This window comes from Apus apus, chromosome 1 (genome assembly GCF_020740795.1).
Source record: "Apus apus isolate bApuApu2 chromosome 1, bApuApu2.pri.cur, whole genome shotgun sequence".
In the NCBI taxonomy this organism is placed as follows: Eukaryota; Metazoa; Chordata; class Aves; order Apodiformes; family Apodidae; genus Apus; species Apus apus.
In genome coordinates this window covers 192,369,599-192,391,609 of record NC_067282.1, presented here as the reverse complement: position 1 = coordinate 192,391,609, position 22,011 = coordinate 192,369,599, and the positions used below count along the sequence as shown (strand labels likewise).

The following is a 22,011-nucleotide window of genomic DNA, read 5'->3' as shown; positions in this document are numbered from 1 at the left end:
TGTAATTAAATAAACCACTGTGGAGTGGCAAATAAGCTTCTAAATTACATATAAAATTTAATAAACAAAAAAGAGTACAGCTATTTTATACTGATGATTCAAGAAAGCATGCACAAGAGTAATTCATTCAAGTCTGTGACCCAGAGTACTTATAGGTGGCTGGTGATTTTGGGTGCCCTGCTCTAGACTCAGCGGGTTAAGTTTTAAAGCCTGGATACTTCACCTTTTTGTTTTGGTTTGGTTTTTTGAAAGATGAAGGTGCTACAAAACTAAACTCAAAATTAGAGGGTTGGAAAGTGATAATTCCATCTTGCCAATGTCAGCCACAATGGACATTATGTCCTGCAGCAAATATTGTAAAATCATTTGTACTAGGTTTTCTATAACATCGCAAAATATGTGCAAGTCATTACTGCACTGCTTGTGCATTTTATGTGTAATGAATTATAGCTTGTATAAAACATTATGATGCTCCATTCACATGCTTAGAATTTAATTAATTTGTAGTTTACATGTCCCTAATCAAAAGTGTCTATTCACAATCTTGGTCCAGAGACTTCTAAAAGTGCAGAGCTTTTCATCATCTTTAAAGGCAACTCTTTACTGACAGTGGTAAATTTCAGTGAGTTCTACAAAAACTGCCTCCTTCACATCACCTTTGATGAGCATGTTGTGTGAAAGGACTCAGGGAGACTACCCCTGTGAACAAAAGCACGTGTTGCTCTCAGCCTCCCTTGAAAAGCCCATGAAGCAACTTGGCAGTGCTGGCCTGGGGATTCATATCAGTGCAATAAATAGTGATAATATCACTTCCTAGGCAGAAAATTTATCAAAAATAATCCAGGTTGGCTAAACACACTTCATCCTAGTGACATGCAGGATATGACAGTCTTCTCTTACTACCTGTTGGGATAGGATCTGCTTTTCTAATTAGAGCATCCTGAAGACTTATTCCAGCATCTTTTCAGGAACAGTAAACTCAGTCTTCAGTCAAATATTGTCTGATAGAACATCCTGGAAAAAACATTAATATTTTGCTCAGAGGAATAAAAAATACAGGGACATATATTCCTTTGGCAGGATTTGCTAAACACTGTGTCATTATACAATAATACAGTCATATTTCTTGTCAAGGATAGCAGCTGTCTGGAGGAACCCAATTAGGTAACTTGGCCATTTACCCAGCTAATCAGAAATCCTCATGTTCCTATTTTGCCTCATGATCAATGATACCACCAGAAGATGCAGCAAACTGTTTCCATGATCCACAGAAAGTCTCCCTCTCTGCTTTAGCGTGGGGCACACACCAGATTACTGTAAGCCATGCTGTGGGGTTGAGGGATCAGCCTTTTTTGCCCTTTAAATCTGAAGTCACACACAGTGCTTGACTGACTGAGTGAATGTTGTCTGCTGGGGAGTTTAAAGGGAGGTAATTCTGATTCACCCTCAGGAGAGGAAGCTAGTTGAGTGGTTGATACAGTGCCTTGGACTGTGGGTTGAGGCCAGGCAGCCCAGTGACTTCTGCCCCTCCCAGGCTGTATGTGCCAAAAGGGTTCACAAAACAGCTGGATATACCTGTGGAAGAAAGACTTGCAAGGTCCTCACATGCCGCGATGCCTGTTGGTCTCCTGAAGTCCTCATGCTGCAAATTATTGGAGGATGGTACAACACTTTGGGGAAACATTCCTATGGCTCTCCACCTTACACTTAAAAGGGGAGAACTGTGTTTTCCCACTGCCTGCTCCTGGGGAATACCTGTTCCTAGGGGAGCACTGACATCCTGGCTCCTCTTGCTGCTGTGAACCTGGCCCTTTGCGTGCCTTCATGCTCCCACAAACTCTGTATTAATCTCATTACAGTATTTATACCATTACAGTAACACCTTGTCAGGCCACCCCATCACAGAGCAGGAGTTCCCAGGAGTGCTGGCTCAGCAGAATATCCTTAGTTCAAAAGCTCAGCCCAGGTCACTCTGTCCCCAGCACGGTGTCACTTCTTTCTTGTGCAGCAGAGATCTCCATTTCACTAACATGCACAACACCTGATTTATTCACCAGAATTAAAAAATATATGAGCTGATACAACAACCTTACCAAGGCTGCAGGAAAAATACTGCAACTTCCTATTAGAGCCACAGCTTCATCAGGAAACAGGAGGTTTTGCATGAGGGAAGCACAACATGTCACCACTTAATAAAAATAACCTGAGCCCAGCAGGGAGCCAGCAGATTTTACAGGTGCTGTGCTTGAAACAGCAATGCAGCCCTCACAGTCAGCACAGCACCATTTGCAGACACATGGAGTAGTTAATATCTTGAGGTTGCTTTAGCTTCATTTGTGTCTCTTAATAGGTGACATTTCCAAGATACTCCAAGTCTCTGCTGAGTTAGACAGCACTGTGGACATGCCACTGAACACTGAAAAATCCTTACATGACATAGAAATAAAGAAGCAGAATTCCCAGAGTCATGTATGCAGGCAAGTTTATTCTTCGAGGTTTTTTTGTCAGCCTTCCAGCCCCACTAAAGCAGAGGCAATTGCCTGCAGCTGTGCTGCTGCTACAAAAGTCCACCCAGAAACCTTCCTCTGCCTTGACCAGGGGTCAGCTCCGTGCCCTTTGCCCAAGTTGATTTTCTCATTAATTTGTTATTGCATCTAAATGTGGGTAGGAGTTTTCTCCTGTGTGATTTTCCTGGCAAGTATAACCTCATATGGGGTTTTGTTCCTAGCTAGTTCCCTGGCTGCCCAGCTCTCATCTGCAGGGATGCCCTGAGTCTCTTCCCTGGTGGCTCTCCAGCAAGGAGAGCCAGAATCATGTGGGGCATTCATCACCATCCCTGCTCTCAGACACCCTGCAGATGGATGTGGGTGAGATGCTCACCAGAGCCAGGCCTGCAAAAGGATAAATGCAGGACTGTCATTTGAAACACAGATGTAAGGTAGGAGCTGGACAACAGGTTTCATCAGAATCACGTTCAGAGCTGCTGGTGACTCAGGTGGACGTGCCAACAGCAGTTGCAAGGGGCAGCTGAGCACGTCCACCTGAGAGACCTCTTGAGTAACACCTGTGGATAAGCATCTCTGAGACTCCTGCAGACAGTTTGATGTAGGGAACTTCCTGATGGTCACATATGGAAACAACCTTTGCAATTGGAGCCCTCCTGCAAAATCTACCGAGGTTAAACTCCTTCCTAGCAATGTGCTTGTCCAGCATTTCATCATGAGGAGCACAGGGAAAGACCTGCAAAGCTTAAAGCTGTCATTACTCAAAATGAGACCAATGGGGAAAAAAAACCACACTAAATAGATGTTTTAGCTGCTGAGATGACTCTTTTGGTTTCTTAGCAACTGTGGGAAAGGAAGCTGCTTGAGATCTGAGCTGTCTGGTGAAATCCAACAGGCATCCATCCATGGAGGACCGCCTTCCTCCTCCTCTGCTCATCAGCACAGGGAAACCACACAGCTGGTGGGAAGCTCACCCTGCACAAGGCAGGATTACAAACAAGTCCACCTTTCTGTGCTGAGGGACAAGGGGACAAGCTGCTGGTCAGTCTTCACATCTGGTTCCTCCAAATGTGGAAAGGTTGCTTGGGGTTAAACTGCTTTTTATTTTAATGAGCATGGAAAGGAAGAGGAAATATTGCACTAATAGCTGCAGTCGGTGACATTCCCAAGTTGTGCCTGAAATAGGAACTACAGCAAAGGAGAAGTCAGGCTCTGGCCCTTCTGTGGCAGGGCAGGGCTGGAGGGGAGCAGGAGGACATCAGCAACTCAAACTCTGCAAATAATAAAGGAGCCTGACAGCTTTGGGAGGTGGGAGCCCGGTGTCCTCCTGCGCCAGGCACTCGCCTCCTCTCCTGGCAGTGCAGGTGGCTCATTTACAGCATCCTTCAGAGGCTGCTGGTTTGTGATCACTGCTTTTGAGTGGATGAAAAGCTGTTTACGGCAGTTTTCTCAGTGATCAGCAGCGTCAATCTCTTGCAAGTCCCTTGAGCAAATCCACAGAGAAAAAGGGCTGATTTTTGCCAAACAGTCTCAGATCTCAGTGGGTATCTGCGCTGGAGGAAGGTTTGGCCGTGGTGCAGGGTTTGTGTGGGTCTCTGTGCTGGAGCAGCCATTTCATTGTTTTGTGTTCTCAGGGATAGTGCTTAAATCATTTAAATTTAGGCCTGTTACTGACATACTGGCCATGCTCATTGCTAATAGCTTATTTCCATCCATACGAACACAATCTTATTCATTCAGGTATAAGTATGAGGATGCTGACCCGTAGTTAATCCAACACATCCCTGACTTTTAATATAATGACTATTGAATATTAATGGCAGCAGAGAGTGGAAGTCAGATCACCTTTTCAACAGCTTAGTGCCCCTATCACCAGCTACAATGTCATCCTTGATCTCATTTTTTTTATTCCCTTTCTCCCAGTTTCACTTACAGAAGAAAGAGAGCTGCATTGTTATATAAAAACTTCTTAGGCAAGCAGCTAGTGCAAGGATTAGAGCTGAACCAGGATCTTCCAGCTCCTGATTGGATGTTCAAACCACCATGCTGCTGGATAAAAAAGGGGTTTGTTTTGTCCAGATCCTGGGAGAGGGCCCTACACCCCTACACAGGCTGTGCTAGAAAGAAGGAACACACACAAACACAGACACCCATGGCTTAGATGCCCTTGCTGATGCTGTTCAGAAAATAATTCAGTATTCAGTGAGAGGTGTGGAGGGTGTCTAGTGGTTGCAGCCCTTCCCTAGGTCATGGGAATACTGCTCATCGATCTACCAAGTTCTCCCTGTGCATAGTTCATCAAATAAAGTATGGTCAAGGTGGAAGGTGGACCCAGAGGGTGGACCCAGATGCTCTGGTGCAAACCTTCATCACTGCAGTGCCATGTGGCCTGTTGCTTTCCCAGCCTAGTGGTGGAAAAACTCTCCCAGCTGGCCTGTGGTACAGGAGTTAATCCTCTCTTCCAGAGGAGAGAGCTGAACATCACCCTTTCAGTTTCCTGATGAGTATTACCTCTCGATACTCACAGGAAACTCCATCACTTCTTCTGGTCATGCTTCAACAATAGAAAGTCATGTCTCCTACCTGAGTATCCAGTCATCTCTTTTTCAAGCCTCTAAGTCCTGGGATGGTGGGGGACAGTAGTGGTGGTGATGTAGTGATCTTTTTCTCTACGTCTACCCATGTCCTTTTTTCTCATGGTCTTGTCTTTTGCATCAGGCAGTTGTGACTGCATCCTCACAACAGCCATATCTAACTGCTGTAGGCATGTGTCTTAAATCTATGTGTCTTCAGATTATGATATTTTTCTGATTATAAAACTAATGAGATAAAGAAGAACTCAGTCAAAGCAGCTGGGCTTGAAGTGCATTAATACTGAATACTACCTTTTTACTATTGTAATTATTACTTGTTTCTTTAATTGCTGTCCGCTTTATGTATATCTATGAGAGACATTTCTCAAGAGTATCTTTCTGACTATAATGTTTTATTTTTGCAGAAAAATGCAGGCATTTAGTGAGATGGAAATTACTTCCTTATTATTTAAAATTAATTCAGCCTGTCAAAATGAGCTCATTGCCATGCACAGCACTTCCTTTTTAATTCAGTCTGAGCCTTTACAGCAATTGAAATTCTGTGCTGAGATGATGTACATACCAGGCATTTTATACACATTGAACCCTACATATTAGGAGGATTAAGTCTGCATATACATTTTAGAATAGGGCCCATAGTTATGAAACAAGTTTTGCAGAAGGGATAAAAGAATGCCAGCTTTCCATCAGTCTTTTACACTGCTTTGCTAGCCAGGATTGAAGCTGCGAGGATGCCTGATGGGAATAAAAGGGACTCTCTTGTCTGCTCCTGCAGGACTCCAAATTTTGCTAAATCAGGGCAAAAGTAGAGAAAATATTTACGTATCAATAATTGGGATGCCAGTGCTCTGTCCTTTTCTCTTCTTGGAATATAAAAGAAGAGAATGGAAAGCAGAAGAGGACAGAGGAAACTGAAACTTGTGATGGGTATAGGAAGAGAAAACCTTAATAATGGGAGAAAAGAACCTGTCACCTGCGGAGGGAGCAAGGTATCAGTCATAAAATCATTTTGATTGGGAAAGACCCTTAAGATCATTGAGCCCAACTGTAAAATTTACATTGCCAAGTCCACCACTAAACCTTGTCCCTGGGCACCATACCTACATCCTTTACATACCACCAGGGGTGGCGACTCCACCACTTCCCTGAGCAATCTGTTCCAGTGCTTGACAACCTTTCAGTGAATAAATTTTTCCTACTACCCAATCTGAACCTCACAACTTGAAGTTCATTTCCTCTCATCCCTTCACTTGTTACCTGGGAGAAGAGGCCAATCTCCACCTCCCTACAACCTCCTTTCAGGTAGTTGTAGAGAGTGATAAGGTGTCCCCTCAGCCACCTCTTCTCCAGATTAGACAACCTCATTTTCCCCAGTTTATCCTCATAAGATTTCTCCTCTTCCCATTTTGTGTCAGGTGTTTACAATTAGCTAAGGATCGTGCGACCAAGCTATTCTGGGACAGCAAAGTGTTGGCTTTTGCAGATTTAACATGAATGTCTGTGAATCATCAGGAGCATTTTATAGATACAGTTTCTGAGTTTACACAAACTGTGTTTTAATTTAAAGTACTTCAACTGTGCATTGCAAAACAATATAGAGGAAAAAATCCCACATTTTTCAGATAAACTAGTAGTTTTTTCTCTTTTTAAAAATACAGTCTGGTAACTTCAAAATATTGTCTGCTGGAGGATCCTAAACACCAAAAGTTACTGCGTTTGGCTTTTGAACATTTAATAACAGTTGCTGGCATGTTCCAATTTTGCATTGTTTTGAATTAAATTACAGGTAACATTAATTAATTTCCCTAGTAATGCCACTTAGTTTGAAATTACCAGTATTGCTGTGATGAGCTGATAACTTCAGGTCCAGCACTCCCCTCTAGTGGGTGAAATCAGACCGGCCCGATTTACAGGACCCGCTGCATCCTGCTCATTGGCACTGGCTAGGGATGAAAGCTTTGCTTTCCCCCCAGACATCCTGAAGACTCTGAGTTCGGTTTTATGTGGGTTTTTTATTATGATGATGATTATTGTTTATTTATGGTATATTATTTTTGTTCTGAATTATAAAGGGAAGGAGAGAGGGGAACTCATGAGGGTGCATGAGGCTCAGTCTCAGTTCCTACCTGTGAACCTTGGTTCAGAGCAGTAATTCCCAAAGATGATTAGGTTTTAGGAAGCCATTAAGGTCAATATAATAAAGAATACCTCCTCAAAAAAAATGTCTGTCCATTTGTTACAGTTCTGTTATTCTGCAGCTATAAGGGAGAACTGTTTCTAACAGCCCCCATCTCTTTTTTATTTTTGTCTTACATAACTGTGGTCATGCTTTTAATTAAGTTCAAAAATGATGTTGCACCAAGCTCCTCAACAGATTCCTGAATTTTGTGCTCTATTTTATCAATTGTCTGAAATCAGAGCGCCATCTCTGCCAGTACCACACACAGTGAGTGCAAGCCATAGATATTTGCATGAACCAATTTATCTCTTTAAAATATTTCTTCTTGACTGAAGCATAAATTGCCTTTACCCTAATGTACTATGTAATGAATTGCATTTAAAATATGTTTATTTTTAGAAAGCAAATGCTAATGGCAGCCTGCTGTTAAAAATAGACAGTACAGTTGGCACAGAAATAAAGGCTGGGGAATCTTTCTTTCCCTGATCAGTGGAAGTGCCCTCTGTGTAAGTCATCTGGGGAGAAAACATGATGTCCCTATGGAATTTAGTCACTTTTAACAGTATCAGGCCTAAGAGAGTTTCCCCATGAAACTCTAGTGAAGGCAGTCCTTCAGCTGGACAGGGAACCACTGATCACAGCTCCAAGAGTATGACTTTCCAACAAGTTTTGCCTTTATTTTCATAGCAGTTTATCTAAATAGTGCTTTCAGATTGTAGCCCCAATGGTGAATACCAGAGACAAGACTTGGAGGAATGGTTCGAGTCTTTTAGTAGACTGTCTTACAGAAGTGGAAAACAGATGACCTTCCAAGCTTCCCTGGGAAGTTTCATGGTGCATCATGGAAGAGCATGCCTATCCCTCCCAAGCCACACAGAGGATATGTCCTTTAGTTTCTGATAAAAAACCCTAAAGCACATCTGCACCATTCATCCCACCTGGAGTGGGGCCCAAGTTCAGCACCTGTGGGCCAGTGGGTTTTCCAGGCATGGGAGTTATGGAGAGCAGGGATCTCCCCCTCAACAGCAGCAAAGACCATGGCAGACTCCCAAGAACTCCTGCTCTCAGAGCTGAACATCTGCCAGTCTCCAGCAGAGCCTTTCACTGAGGCTCTTCTGGATAATTTTGCATTGAAAGCACACAGTTACACCATTAGAAAGGGCACTCACCACACTAGAAAGGGCTTCTTTTAGGACAGATTATGCTAATTTCCTGCAAGAAGTTTCCAGTTATAGATGGAGGAATGCTCTAGAAGTGAAGGTGTCTCATGGCTCTGCTTGTACAGGCTCAAGTCAGGAGACTGGCAGCTGCCACCATTTCATTGCAGAAGCACTGCATTTCTTTCTGGCCACTAAACTTGTATGAGACACAAACCCTGCTCAAAGGAAACTGCAAATTTAATTTTGAACATTTTTTCCATCATTTTGCTTGAAAGGCAGGTTCAAGTAGAGCAGCATCTCCTTCTTGCTGCTGAAAGATCTTACACACTGAGCTCAAGCCAAAAAATAATGCCTTCATTCAGGAAAAAGGACCTCGTTTCAGGGAGGACCAGACAAAAAAGCCCAGCCTGAGTCTTTGATAGTTGAAAGTTACCTAAAAAGCCTGAAAATTATGTTTAACCAATGAAAGTCCAAAATCCTGAAAATAATCTAGTAAATAGGATTTCTTTGTTTTATACATAATCAAGAGGTTCACATCTTGGGAAAAAAAAAAATACCAATGGGAAGTCCTTGGTAGATCCACAGTGCTTCTCATTATCATATGAACTTAGGAGCTGAGTTGGCTCTACTAAGACAAAAAGGAACCAGAAAGGTCCAACATTTTTTTCAGCAGAAGTAAATTGTAACAGAAAATATGGCTGGGAGCCTAGGTAAAAAGCATCAGTTTAGGAAAAGTAAAACTGATTCCTTATTTACCGTCTTTGCGTTTCCTGGGATCAAACCCATTCCTTCATAATCCTGGACCACAACCTAAACTGAGGTCATAACAATCAGAAATCAGGAATCCCAGTTAAAGATGATTTACCCACAGTGGTGTGTGTTCCATTAGCAGGTAACATGAAGAATCAATATTTTATGACCTGTTACGTATTTGAGTCATCTGTCATGTTTTATCCTTAGATGTTGAAGTCATTTGACAGCTCTAAAGTAGAAGGAAGCAAACCAGAAGTTTTTTGCTGGTGTCACACTTTCAGACAAATTCAACAGGTAATAGTCTACAGCAAGCAATTAAAACACATTGGTCTCTTATTACAGAGCAAATTCTATTCCGTGGGGCCTGAGGGAAATTAATCTCATTAAATTTGCTACTTTTATTTAAGAAGACAGCACAATCTATACTTCCCCTGCATTAAAAAATAAAAATAAAAAAAATAATAATAAAGGCAAGCAGAACTGCTGCTCCTTAGCAATGCACAGATTAATACTGATTTTGTCACCTTACATAATAGGGAAGCAGCAAGATCCACTTGCAAAACCTCAACACTTGTCTTCTGCTAGGGTGCAGCTGCTGAGTCCTCACATAACAGTCAGTGGAATCACAGACGTACATAGGAACATATCCCTGTGGAAGATACTGTGTATCTCTTGTCCAGCTAAAAAGCACAGCACAGAAAGGAGATTAGATTATATAAAGAGGAGGGAAGGATTAGTTTGAAATGCCTGTGCAACTACCTACAAGTTTAGAAATGTCTTGACTGCTCATGCTATTTTTTTTCCCAAGTTCTGGCTTTCCAGGAAAAACAAACAAACAAAAACCAAAACAAACAAACAACAACAACAACAAAAGCAAAAGTCAAAACAAACAGAAAAAACACCACCCTTCTGTTCCTCGTAATCACAATGAAAACACTTTGTTCTCAGGAAATACGAGGTAAATAAGAAAAAAATCAGACTTTTGGTCATATTTGTACATCTCCCTGGTTTACAATGGCTTGTCATTAAGGCTTTCTGAAAAACAAGAACTTCATTTCATTAACAGTGTTGACAGGATGGGTCTTCTTCTGGTGTGGAGAAAATGAGACATTTTCACTTTTATTTGATTCTGTATGTAGTTAGTCTAAAAGAATAAGTTTCCAAAGTAGCCAAGACCTTCTTTATCAGGGCATTTTCTTTCATTTTCCCCATTCACTTAGAATAACTCCTTTGAAATTATAAAAAGAAGCACCTGAGAAAACTTCAGTCTCAACACACTGGTATTTCACACTGAAAATCCCTTCAAAATATAGTTCCTATAGGCAATACCAGGAAAGCCCAGGAGAAATCTGAATGATTGTGGGCTTTTTTCTGTCTCCAGACAATCAATGATGTGAGACTTTGCTGGCAATGGGTTTTGAGAAACACCTCAGAGGAGAAAAAGGAGGGACATGTGGTACTTTCAAGGATGTAGGAAAAACCACCAAGCTCACCTCCAGGGTTTGGTGACCCACCACTCTGGGAACACCATGAGGCAATCACATTTACCTTAGCTACAACCATGGCTGATGCTTTCCATAGCGTTGCACACTTGAAGTGAGCCACTGAGCTGCTGCAGATGCTCAGTCTGTGGCACCAAGCACTCAGCAGCAGGTCCCAGAGACAGCCCAAGACAAGTGCTACTCCACCCATTCCTGATCTGCACAACTGCCTTGTCAGATATTTCAGAAACAAAATAAAGAGGTTTTTCTTTTACCTTGAGATTCTGCTTTATACTTGTTGGGACTGAAGCAGCCACTTGGCTTGCCCCGACTACAGGGACTTTGCTTCAGACATTGAAACATCTCACTTGAAGTCCTTTTATAGTGGTCACATCCTCTTAGATCACCCCAGCCATAGTTTTCTGAGACCATGGGGCAGGGGACTGCCAGCAGCAATGAAATATTTAGTGCCTGCTCTCTCTGGGATATTCATCATCACAGATTTACTCATCTGCTGCTCATTGCCAGCAGCAGCTGACAGGCACGGTGACAGCTGACATACATTAACCCTGCCGCACAACACAAGCCATCACTCCAGAGCAGAAATCCATCATTATTATTGAAGTACCAAGGAGGTGTCTGTTGGTGCTGGATACCAAGCACAGGCAGGACCTGCACTGAGAAGCTGACACCATCAGGGCCTGTCAAAGGTGAGGGGTTCTCAGCACCACCCCAGCCCTGGGGAGCCCTGAGAACCCCAGGGCTGAGGGCAGGTACAAGGCCCCCTGTGCTCCCACCACCATACCCTGATGGAGCAGAATGAGAGGGAAGGGTGGAAAAAAAATCACTTGCTTAGGCTGGAAGGGTGGAAGATTATGTTAGAGCTTTGCAGCAGCTACACAGCAGGACAGTCATCAGCCCCCATATTGAAAGACATAGGTGGAGTATGAGGTGTTATTGCACAGCTCCTCGGGACATGCTGCTGCAGATGTAACCGTGCAGACCAGACTCATTCTCTCTTTGTCTAAGCTCCCCCTTTTTTTATTGATGGACTTAATTTCTGAGCAAATCTACACCAGTGTCTTCTTTATCTGTTGGGTTGTTGTGAACTATTACTGTCTCTGAGGAAAGAGTGACTGAGTTGTGAGGAATCCTGGTGAAACTGGATTTTGGTTTGAGATGGTAGGATGCGGTTTTTCCCCTTCCCTGTTAGTGTTTTCCACCATGCTGGTTGCTTCTTGAGCCTCCCCTGCTGTCTCTTGCTGTCACTATGTCATCGTTATGTATAAAGCTGGCAATTTACACAAGAATTGTCTTACTGTCAGCCAAACTGATGGAAAATGGTCTCTTGTGTGTGAATCTTGTGTAGGGAGGAAGGGGGAAAGAATATACTAAGACACCTAAGTCTGGAGCCAATCTTATGTTGTATGAGATGTGATCCTTCCAGAGGAGGGAATAATTTGAGCTATTTACAGCACCACATAGATGCCAAATCCAAGTGTTAGAGAAGGCTGTGCTGGAGAAGAGGAGATGGTAGAAAGAGCTGTCCTTGAGACCACTGATGGTCTTCTCACTCCTGCAAGAGACACGACAGATTATAAGTGAAGTTCATATGGTCAAGGCTTCTGTATTTCTGTCTTTATATAGACAGAGCCCCCCAGTACTGGCTCGCGACACAGGCCTCAAGGATAGGGCTAGAAAAAACTGCATGTATTGAGATGCTTTCAGATTGATTACCTGAAAAGTTACATCATGAGAGTATCACATACTGGAGCCATTGCCAGGAGGGACTGTGTGTGGAGAGCATAGCAGCACGTGGAAATGGGAGGCTGGGAAGAGCTGAAAATATCTGCGGGGTGGCATTAGGGAGATGAAGTGATGCTGGGTGCAGAGGACAGCATACAGGGAACACCTGTCTCTGCAAGGCTCCTGTGGGAAGCAGGAAAGTGTGGCAACCAACAGCTTCCCTCCAGTGATCAGCTCCCACAGACAAGAGGAAGGCAGTGCTAGTAGTGATGCTCTTTCCTTGCCACTGCCATTTCATATGTGCAGCAGTTGCTGAGCCTCATATGCCTAAAGCTGCAGGGCTTGTTTGATACACCGGGTTGTCACCTTCCTGTTCTGACCTGAGGAGATGGTGCACCACCAGGACATGATACCACAGCTATCATTCAAGGCAAACCAACCTGCCATCCTGCATACTGGCAATTTCCTAACCCAGCCCGCCCCTTCCTTCATTGTGAAGAGTTTTTTCTCTACACTGCTAATCACAGTCTGCCTTCTGTTCTGAAAGCTCTTCAGGGAAGGAATCTCCTATTTTTCTTTTGAAAGAGTGCACTTAATGATCCTACAGCAACTCAGAAAAATTGTTCAGGGAAAAATATAAATTAATAGCAATAATAAATCTTTCTCTATTGTCCAAAGCCTGTGTAAATCAGTTTTGCAGCAATACTGTGGGATAGCTTGAAAGGGAAGATGGCTGAAATTATACCCTCAGGACCATGAGCCCCCAACATGCTGCTTGCTGCACACCAGACATTTCCATGATGGATGGAGGTCACCAAAAACCCACAAAAACCCACACCTTCTCCTTAGACCTGGCTTTGCAAACTCCCAAATCCAGCCTCTGTTCTAGCTGAATATCACCTAACCCCATAGAGATATTTTGAGAGATTTTATGTGTAATCTCATAGCTTTGGATATTATCGTGGGCCTTAGGCACAGCCCCAAAGGCTTCCTGTTTGCCTAGAGAGTACATACCCAGTTAATTAATATTGCTGTGCTTAGGTAGGCTAAACATTAAGCCAAGGTTTTGAAACCTCAGACTAAAGCTTCCCAGATCCTTATCTTTCTGTTTCCCATAAACACAAAGCTTGATAACTGTACCCTTCACAAAGGCAGTAAGGGGATCGATGTTTGCAGCTTATTAGCAGGTTTTGATTGAGACCCAACATTATAGCAGCCAAACACTGAGAGGAATTTGTGCTTACTGTGAAGGACCACAGCCTTGCCTCGGCTAGCCCCTGTTCCAGAGCTGCTCTGTATGAAATCCTCCAGCTGCAGGACCCTTCCCCTCCATGGTGAGCCCCAGCAGCCAGAACCCTGTTCCCAGACCCAGCCCAACCCTCTCATCAGATTTTCTCTTCCCCCTAACACAAATCCCTACACACAGAAATTTTGAAAAGCTTTTGGAAACCCTGGATGGGCCTTGGCATAGCAGGGAAGCAGGTGGGATTTGTGCTGTGCTCCCAAGTCATGCAGTTTTGGCAATGTTTGAAGAACAGGGAAATGCATTTAACACAAAGAAAAGAAAATTTAAAAGCTTTTAGTATTCTGCAGCATTTAAGGTTCAGCAGTATTGATATTTTTACTATGTTTTATGAGGTTTAAACTGAATTTCTTGTAGAAGTTTTAATTTTTATAAGAAAAATCAGCAAATTATTTCAGCAAATTTAATTCACAGCCATGTCATTTTAATAAGCCAGAATGGCCAGAGAACTGTCACAGCCCTCCTCCTTTTTGTTAGGAGGAAAAGCTCATTCTATCATTTGGGAAACACTTTGAGAAATCCAGTCTGTTGAGAAAAGAGCAGAGCTCCATTTCTGTCACAGCACTAAAATAAACCCCATCATAGCAGTTTCCTTATACAGAGATCCTGGCTGGCACCTTCAAGAAACTGCTTCAGTATCTTGGCTTTCTCCCAGGGCTGAATTCCTACTCTCTCTCTGCTGCTCAGAAATGCAGGCTGAAACCAAGATGAAGCTTGAGCACCACATGTACATCAGTGACTGGCTCTTCCTGAGCTCAGGCTGGCTCACAGTGCCTGCAGCCCATGCTGACCCTGGGCACTCCCTTCTGCCCTCCCTGATGGCCAAACCTGGACAAGTAGAGTTTTGCATCAATGTCTACAAGATTTGTTTTTCCAGACTGAAGATGAACCAGCATCATTTTCTAACATCACCTAACACAGCACGAGGAAACTGCTGGAAGATATAAAGCTAATAAAGCTAAATCTAAACTGTTATGAACAAAATGAAAAAACATAAGAGGACACAATGACAATCCAAATATTTTCTGGCTGATCTGCCCAGGACCTTATAGAGGTACCTCCAGTGATGTGGCCAGACCCTCAGAGGGGCTCTCAGTAGACAATGACAGATCAACTTTTGTAACAGCTTTTAAATCAAGATGATGCAGAGCTCTCTGAGCAGTCTGATCACACAGCTTAAAGGCTGTTGAAACAAATAAAAATACCTACGGAAACTCTGGGTTCCAGGGGAGAAACTGTAAAGCAATTCCAGCAAATGTGCAGAATACAAATAAAGTAAAATATTTTCTCATTAAACAGTTAAAGGACAGGAAGAGTTTAGGAATCACTGTTCAGGGACTCCTGTTTAGTGACAGCAATTTATTTTACCATCTGGGTGAAAACAGACTGCAGTAAACCACACAGAGGAAATAAAAATAGATGAACAAGTAACTGATTTTACTTGACTCAAGTCTACAATTCTGCAGAGCAGGAAGCTACTTCACTTGAAAGGCAGTATTGATGAAGACATTTCAGCCTTTCTCCAGTCCTTCCAACAACACACCAGATCTCCCATGCCAGCAAACCTGTCTTGAGACGTGACTCCCATCTCAAACTCACCAGAAACATCACCATGTACAAAAGGCAAATTGATGAGCCTTCTGGAAAGGGACCACCAGAGGAAGGAGCATCTCTGTGATGCTCCACAGTAAAAGAAAACTCTTTAGAAGAAGGAACAGGAGGCTTTTTGCTGTGTTTGTTCTTTATGATAAAAATCTTCCCTTTCTTGACAGGCACAGAGCAAATATTGAAATGGAGGAAAACACTGCCCACTGTTCAGCAGGATCTGATCACTACATCTCAGTGTTTTGGTACCCACCTCGAGCAGGCACAACCTCCTCTCTTGTTCAGGGCACTCTGTGCTCTGGGTGGTGGCAAGAGAGGGGCCCTCTGGGGAGGAACCATGGTGCCAGCACCAAGCTGCCCAGCCGAGGGACCCAAAGGCTGGGGTAGCAAGGGGTGGCTGGCAGAGCCATCACCCAAGGGAGCCCTCTTCCCATCAGCCCAGACTAGTGCTGGCAGATGACAAGGATGACAGCTATGACTAGTTCCATCCTTGGTTAGGTCTCTCTTTCCTCTTCCTTTCACTCTCCTCCTGTCTTTCTCACCAACACACAGGCATGTGTTGTGTTCAGGGAGCTGCCTTCCAGCCAGAGGAAAGCCACCCGAGCCAGGGATTAAGCAGGGTGGCAGGGAAGCTTGAAGCCTGCCCACATTTGAGGTTTTGGAGCCTGTCACTGCCACCTGGTTATATTTAGGTGTAGTTGAAGGAGAATCTTTTCAGAAGTAAGAAAATTGTCAGATGTGCCTTCTATAAGCTGCTCTAACTTGGCTTCTCAGGATTTGCAGTAAAAGTTCACCTGCTCCCCCCAGGAATGGTCTCAGTGACAAGAGCAACTAAGCTGACTGCCATACATAGCTTGTCTTATGCCTTCCTATCATGCTGGCCTGCTCCTTGCATCCCTATACCCAAGCTGCTCAGCCCTTAAGCTGTTGAGCTTATCTTACTGAGCCCTCCTGGGCTGGGGGTGAAATCTTAGACCCACCTTCTGCAAGGCCATTTGCTCCCCTGTGAAGGCAGTCCTGGTGCACAACTGCACACCCCAACAGGACTAAAAATAGCCATCTCCAAGCTATGCTCAGATGAGATTTTTGATAGCCTGTTACAAACAGCTAATCCCCAAATGCCTAATAATTTGATATTTCAGGCTGAAGATTATCCTCTATGCGTGGGCAGCAGCTTCTCTCTTCGTTTCTCGATGCATGCTGTTAATCACTCTGTGCAGGATAATTATAAGTCCAGGATTCACATATCTCAGACTTATGCCTCTAGTTTCATCTGGGTCTATGGTTCCACAGGAGCCAAGAGCACTCATCTATCCTGGGAACCACCCTGAGATGAAATTAGTCACCCCAGGAGGGCTTGTCCCTCTCCAAGGACTGTCCAGATCCACATACCTGATGCCTGACTCTGAGAGAGCTGATGTTATGTGAGATGCATCTCCAAGCCCATCCTCCCATGTTCTCTCTCCTGCCAGAAAATCTCCTTACCTTACTCAAATTTTCCATCTGGAAGAGAGTGGGATCTTGAAGTTAATACTACAGATGGGTAGACTGTTGTGATACACTCTGAGCTCCAGGCTTCATTTCCCAATATATCTCCTTTCATACTTTGGCATGAAGCAGCCAGACTTAATTGCTTGATCCTTTATTTTCTTTGTTTTTTTTAATTTATTTGTCTTGACAACCAACCACCATTTTCTCTGGAGACTTTTGCTTACTTTAATAACAGCTTCAAAAAAATGCACTTAGGTAGCTCTGGTGTGGACAGGTCATTTATCATGTTCTGCTAAAAAGATGCTGAACAGTCAAACACTGAAAGAGGGCTGCTAGCGAAATAATTGGGGAATTTCTGTCCACTCTTCCTTCCATCTCCACAGGGCAGCCTTTTTCCCTCCTTACCATGTCTAAACTTCAGTGCAGAGGTAGGCACCAGAGACCACAACTCATTCATGTCCTGACGTCCTGACGCTAATTCCAGGAAAATCTGTGAGCAGCATCTCCAAAACACATGCCAGAATTTCAGCTTGGATGTCCAGGACTCTTATGAATCTGGACAGAACCTGAGTTGGTGTGTGGCCATTTCTGTGTGTGGCCACAGAATTTGCATAGGAGTCCTTCTCAGGGCAATCCATAAGCACCCCTCAATGAGGCCAGGGCAAATGATGCTCAGTGCATCAAGGGGGAAGAGGCACCCACAGCAGGTAGGCAAATGGGGACACACATTTAAAGAAAACTCAATTTCTCTCTCATTATATGCAAACTAAAATCTTTCTCTCAGGCCACTCAAATAGTTTTTGTTATGTGCTTTAAAGGGAACATCTTCAAAGAAAGAAGATGGGACACTAGATGGCCCCTGCAGCTGGGCATCTAGCTGCCTTTCATACCTTTTAATTACACACATCTGGATGTTGTCCAGGCCCTGAATGTATCTCACTGTTTGAAATTTGTGGTGCAGTAGCTACAAGTGGAGTTTTAACATGTTCAGCATTGAACCAACCCTTTTGTGAACAACAAAGCCATTTACTTGTGGCTATGAGAAGCTGACCCAGATCATAAGCAGAAAGGCAAGAACTCCAAGCAAATAATTAAAACTGAACTGGTCCAAATATTTTTGGCCTACTGCCTGGGCAGCAATATTATCCAGGGTGCCTCAGCATGTCTATTTCAAATCTGCAGACCTTCAGCAGCAGTTTCTTTCCTCCTTCATCTCCTCCCATACAGCAAACAGAGTCAGCATTCAAGAGAGAGAATGTTGCTCCTTAGGCTAGAGTGATACTGTGGAGGCACTGGGAAGAAATCTCCAGTGCTTCATTAGACGGTGGGCTTCTACCACCTGATGTGGTTATGCAATAGCATTAGTCTTGGTGTGACCATTTGCTCTTTAGCTCAGTAATTGTGCATGTTTGGAGACAGGAATAAGAGATTCATGCTTGGAAAGATGTTATTTTCTAGACGCCAGACAAATAAACAGCAAAGAAAATTGTATAAATAAAGCTGGTGACAATTAATGGTGTAAAGTGTTAAGATTGTTGGAGAGAATATATATTCAGACCTAGCAAGTCTGTCTTTCACTGTATATTTACTATCCTGACTGCCTTTAGAGTAACAGCACATAAGGGACTATATGAATTTCGGTACATGCTTTATACTTTGGCAGGAACAACCTGGAAATCTCCTTGTGATTCATCTTCAAAACGAAGAAGTATGGGTGGCCTCCCTCTGAAAATGTACATAAACACTAAGATGCTGTAAATCCCTCCCATGGGGATGGTGCCCCACAGCACCCCAGCTCAACAGAAGTGACTGCCCTAATTGAACGGGTCAAACATTAATAGCAACTGTGTCGTCAGGATGTCAGCCTAACAGGCAGCCTTTCAAGACTTTAAACTTAGAATTTAACAGCAGAGCACCTAGGTGGTTTGGGTAATACAGTTTTCACAAAGACTGCTTTCGTCAATTTATTTCTAGGCAACAGCACTAGAAAAGGGTTGTAGGTAGCTCTAAGAAAATAAACTTCAAGGAGTCAAAAAGCCTATGATGTGATACAAAGTGGCCTGAGGGATGTTGGAGGTGAATGACTTATTTCTGCTGTATCATCTAGGCATCTCTGGCATTTATTAAATTTCATTTCCATGTGTATAACACCTGTGTACAAACTTGCTCAAAAGAAATTCAGGGCTTAGTATGTTACAACAGAAACACTGAGTAATGCTGGAATTCCAATAAGCACTGTTAAGGATTTGAATAACACAGGTAGACAAAATTATGATTCAAAAAAATTTAAAGAAATGGTTCATTCAGTTCTGTTAAGTTTAGATTGTTCCTAGGAGCATAAGGACACATGCTCCTCACCATGCAGCTCTGGCTTTCCCTGAATTTCAGTTTCACCAACTATGTATTAAGAGGCTCACAAAACCCCAGATGTCACTTAGCAAATAAACAGATTGAAGGCTCAAGCACTTTTTCTTTCTTCTATTTAGTAATGCTACTTACGTATATTGATAATTGCCATATTCATTACATTAGTAACCATACTAATAAAATACACCAAAACACCTGTCTCAGACCATTTTAATCGATTATATTTATCACAAATATGTGCATTTCTCATTCATTCTTTATCCATTTTTGCTACATGTTTTAGAGGGAGAAAGGATGTTCATGGAGCTATCAATGGCAAGTTTTCTTTTACAATTGGAAACTACCATCCCCACTACATACTCACATAGTGAACACTACAGCTTGCATTCATCTTCTGACAAATGCAAAACAATTTGTCATCTGCAAGGCTGTCCTTAGCCCACCTTATGCTTTATACATACTTTATTTGCTACTTTCTCGTCTCAGCAACATCAATTAAAAGTGCCTTATTTGTAAAATATATCTGGACTACAGATAAATGCTGAACACACATAGGCTATAACAAGTCAGAAATTTTCCTCCAAAACAAACTTCACTTGAAAAATGTCTGTTTGTTGGAAGCCGACGGGGGAAGCAGGCACCCAGGGTCCACAGAGGAAGGGTTAGCCACCTCCTGGCTCCCCAGTTTGTGATACCACCATCCTGACCTCTCCAGTGTGGGCATCCTGCTCCAAGTCATCAGTCTCCCTGGTGTCTGTGGGTGCATTAGCAGCAGGCCAAGGTGACCACAGGAATCAAGGCACACGAGGAATTGGTGGGAATGGGAGAAGGTGGTTGCTCCATGTAACATGGGGGTAAATGAAATATTTCAGTCTTTTTAGAGTAACATTTTTAAGAGTTTCTAGTTCCAACACCCTCTCTTAGTTCACTGTAATTTTCACAATCAAATCCATTATTTTTATTTTATTTACATAAAACTTGTGATTACCCCCTGTGTTCTGCACTCCAGCATTCTCCTGCAGAGGTCCCTGCATAACAATGAGGGGAGAGGGCTGGTGGTGAAGGTGGCTGTCCTCTGCCCTGGGCTGTGATCCTTTCGCGGGAGGCAACGGGGAGGCTGCCTGCCAAATTACTTCACTGCTTTGTCTGAGTGATGATGGGGAGTTTACCTAGTGGTGAATTTGCAGAGCTCACTTGGTGCAAGAACCTCCTGTTGAATGCCAAACCCTGGAGCAGTCATGTTTTAGCTTTGCTTTACGTGGGTACTTGCAAAGAGGCTTTCTCATCAAGCCCCTGTTCCCATGCACTGGCCCCTCTGACACCAACATAGGGGCAGTCTCCTCTGAAGAGGAGCATGGAGCCTTTGTCACAGTGTCACCACAGCCCCTGTCCCCTCTCCTGCATATGCAGCTCTGTCTGCAGTATATGGAAACTGGATGGGTGAGGATTCATCTTTAAGAACAACTTCAGTTTGAAAACACCTCTGTTCTCATTGGGTTCTGCTCCTTTGAAATTTTACACAAAGTATTATTTTATCCTGTTTACCAATGTAGATTGTGTGCTGGGGGGAAATAAATTATTGATACAGAACAGAAATGTCAGGATTTAAACTCAATTCATGCTATTCATCTAGAAAATGTCATTCACTCCCCATACACATTGTATCTTTATTTTCATACTGTTCAAACTTTAGATGAAACAATCTCATTATTTTTAATTCCCATGTGGATTAGCTGATGAAAACCCCCAGATTACAAATCCTTGTCATATCTGAAGATTAAACTTGTCATTTTTCATGATAAACGGAAATGCAAATAATGAAGTGTATTAGAATATTGATCAGAGGCTTGCCCTAAGCCAAGCACAGCATGAACATCTTTATGTTTGCTGGCAGTAAACCAGCTTCTCTCTTCTCTCTGTTTTGCACAGTCCTACTAAGCCAATCCTCACTAGAATGAGCACAAAACAAAACGATTAACAGCTTTTGTACATCAACATTAAAATGGGAAGAAGCTTGGGAAAGGGCCTCCAACAGAGAAGAAAGCTGACGAGTGCAAAAATGCCTGATGGTAAGAGCCACCTTCTAAACATCGATCAGCCAGATGTGGAAGTGATTTTCAGAAGAGAAATGCAATCATGGATTACACACCAGCTCATTAGAAACTGTTGCTGAATACAGCATCCAGAAGACATGCATGAAAAGTTACATTTGGGGAATAAATTAAAAGGGGTGTAGTTGTTGCTAGATAAACATATGTAATATATATGCATTGAAGAGGTTTGTAAATGTCATTTTTTTTATTCAGACAGAAAGCAAAAAGCTTTAAAACCTTTCACAGTAGAGGCAGTTAACTCTATTCCTATCCCAGTAGCCAAGAAGCTGATAGGACATCTCTCTTAAATTAGCATTTATAAATAGACTCTGAATGTTTCCATCACCTAGTGGAAAAAGCATAACTTTTACTGCTACATTGCTGCTCTTCATTTATTTCACTGTATAATAAGTTGACTAAAACTGTAAAGCTTCTCAATTTTTACTGCATAAGTGTTCCAATTAATCTACATCTGTAACACACTTAAGACTGAAAAATTATTTCTGACCTAGATTCTAGTTCTACAAAGCATATATACTATAGGGGATGTCTGACTGAGTATCATAATACTATGACTTCCCAAGAGACATTAACATGTTTGCATTTGAAGTAACAAAATAAAAGCACTTGATTTCTATTTTAATAGGAGAAAGTAATTCACCCCTTAAAGGTAACATACAGCTGCTCACTGCAAGGGCATTTCCCTTCTTTTCCCATACAACCACTGAGTGACAC

General features: G+C 42.8%; 1 protein-coding gene across 2 annotated transcripts in view; it reads left to right on the top strand.

The window, feature by feature from the left end:
* The window catches only part of LHFPL3 (LHFPL tetraspan subfamily member 3), a 238,160-nt gene extending 216,989 nt beyond the window's left edge, over positions 1-21,171 (top strand). Inside the window, exon 4 of one of the 2 annotated variants that reach the window (XM_051607895.1) lies at positions 21,113-21,171. The gene's annotated coding sequence lies outside the window, so the exon portion shown is untranslated. The remainder of the gene's footprint in view (positions 1-21,112) is intronic. The other variant, XM_051607896.1, reaches the window with a different exon arrangement.
* Positions 21,172-22,011: the final 840 nt, after the last annotated feature.